The following is a 2,717-nucleotide window of genomic DNA, read 5'->3' as shown; positions in this document are numbered from 1 at the left end:
ACATGGCTATTTGGAACACTAAAATCTTGTATTATATTTTATAATTTTTTAAAACCTTTCCAGAACAGATAACTTAAGTTCTAAATAACGACTAAAACGTCTAATCTTTTCATCCTAAAACAATCTTGGAACTTTACTAATAAAAACTCTAGCCCCCTATCTGTTTGTTTGTTTTTGGCTATTCTCTTTGACATAAATATTTCAAGGAATGCTGGAATTTGTTTTTCACCTGTTTTGTTCATTTGGGGTATTACCCATTCATATTTGGGGAGTATATTTCTACTGGTTAGGATATAATTAAAAGCTTTAGTTTTTGTGAATATTTAATTACTTAAAAAGTTCAGCTTGCCGTTGGTCATCTATTTTATGCACAATAACTTTACGTGTTTCAAAATTATATCTTATTGTTTGAAATGTTTTATAAGTATTTTTTTCGCAGTAATTTTATAATCTTTTTATAGACTCATTAGAATTTCTTTGAAAACGTTTTCTTCGTGAAAAGCCCTTTTCGGAATCATAATACATTTTTTATCAATACAATTACTTTGAAATAATTTTATGACTATTCAGTTTTTTGTTTTTAAAATATACCCCCCTAGCAAGATATTTGTTAACTTTATAAAATTATTTTCACAGCATATAAGCTCAACTTTAGAAATGTCATGTCAAACCAGCTAGGAGAAGGAATACAAATGCAGTTAATCCATTTGCTGAACAGACAATATTAGGAAAGGTTAGAATTACACTTAAATTTTGCTAACATTTATTGGATTTCCTTAATACACATACTTTCTTCTGCAGTTCTTCTTCCATTTAATATTAAGATAAAATATGATTTGTCACGGTTACAAAAATAAGTTTTATCAATCAACTCTTTACAATTATTTATCTCGTCGTTCATTTGTTTATTTTTTGTTCTCATGAACAGCTTTCGCCTTCGTAATGATCTGATGAAAACTGTTGTTCAAATAGTGTTGAACTTTCTGGACGATTTAAAATATTGTGGCGACGCACAATCACCAGCATTTTGGCGCTATACAACCTCGTCGTCGCCTGCTTCGGGGAAGCACGGCCGCGCGCTACACAGTCACGCGGGACAGAGGAACGTCCGTTGACCGACGCCGTCGAGGCAATAAAACCGCCGTTCCTTTTCTATGTTGGGATTCGCTCGTCACCTCGACGCAACAACCCACATCTGGTGACCCGGAAAACGAACACAACGCGTCGCCATGGCCGACCAGGAGGACCTTCAACAACAAATGAAACTACTCCAGGAGCAGATTCGGACCCAGCAGGAACTGATCCAAAGGCAACAGCAGCAGATTCAGCAACAGCAGCACCAACTCGATGCTCCCGTGCAACAGAACCCTGCTAACGCCAACACAACACCGCCCGTGCCTACCGGCACCGCAGCAGGCGGCGGAACCCCTGCAGCTGTCATCTCGGATGCTGCTCCACTCGGCGTCTGCCGTGTAGCCGTCAAACTTCCGCCGTTTTGGGCGGACTTGCCTGCGGTATGGTTTGCACAAGTCGAGGCGCAGTTTTCCCTGGCGCGCAACAAACAAGACCGAACGCGCTACGATTACGTCGTCGCCCACTTGGACAGCCACTACGCCAACGACATACGGAATATCCTCGACAATCCACCAGCGGCCAACCTTTATCAACATCTGAAAACTAAACCCACCCGCAGCCTGTCACTATCGGAAGACCAGAAAGTCCGTCAACTTATTCAGTCCGCAGAACTCGCCGAGCGCAAACCATCACAGTTCCTCCGCCACATGCGTGCTCTCGCAGGCAACACGCAAGTCCACGATTTTTTTCTGCGGACACTATGGCTCCAACGACTACCACCACACGTCCAGGCCATTCTACAGGCTTAACCTACGCTACCTCTAGACCAACTTGCCGAAATTGCTGACCGCGTCATCGAGGTCTCTGTACCGCCGCTGTCCCCCACCGTCCACGCCGTCGAAGCACCGCTGGACACCACAGAGCTCGCGCACCGAATCGACGATATCACGCGGCAGCTCAGCTCCATTCAACGACGCCTGGATCAAAGTCCTCCAACGCGCTCCCGTTACCGCTCACAGAGCCGTGACCGTAACACCGGCCCATAACAGCAGCCTCGTGACAGTAGCCGATGCTACTGCCATCGGCGCTTCGGGGACAGAGCCCGACAATGCCGACCACCCTGTTCCGCCGGACATCAGGGAAACGCCAACGGCAGCTTGTAGACGCGGCTACAAGCTGCCAACCCGCAGGCCGCCGCATCTTCGTCACCGATCAAATCACAAGGCAGCGGTTCCTTGTCGACTGTGGCTCTGACATTTGCTGCTATCCTCGTACCCATCTTCAAGGTTCCCATCCACCTACGTCTTTCGAGCTCAGCGCAGCAAACCCGTCCATCATCAAGACGTACGGCTCGCTCCGTCTGCACGTCCAACTAAAAAACCTACACCGTGACCTCCATTGGAGTTTCGTCATCGCCGACGTCTCCGAGCCAATCATCGGCTCAGACTTTCTGGCACACTACAGCCTCCTTCCCGACTGTCGCCATGACCGACTCATTGACGCGACAACGGGATTTTCTTCGCCAGGCCAGCGCACGGCCACCCACCAGCCCAGCATTAAAGTACTCGGTGTGGAAAACCTTTCGCCGTACCACGCCATACTCGCCGAATTTCCCCGTTTAACGCGACCCAGCGGGCTGCCAC

General features: G+C 46.9%; 1 pseudogene; it reads left to right on the top strand.

Moving 5' to 3' along the window:
- Positions 1 to 1,229: 1,229 nt before the first annotated feature.
- On the top strand, positions 1,230 to 2,466 carry LOC8024246 (annotated as a pseudogene).
- The last annotated feature ends 251 nt before the right edge of the window (positions 2,467 to 2,717 follow it).

This window comes from Ixodes scapularis, unplaced genomic scaffold (genome assembly GCF_016920785.2).
Source record: "Ixodes scapularis isolate PalLabHiFi unplaced genomic scaffold, ASM1692078v2 ptg000597l_1___fragment_3__unscaffolded, whole genome shotgun sequence".
Taxonomy (NCBI): domain Eukaryota; kingdom Metazoa; phylum Arthropoda; class Arachnida; order Ixodida; family Ixodidae; genus Ixodes; species Ixodes scapularis.
Note: the sequence above shows the minus strand (reverse complement) of the source record. Positions and strands in the feature narration are given on the sequence as shown.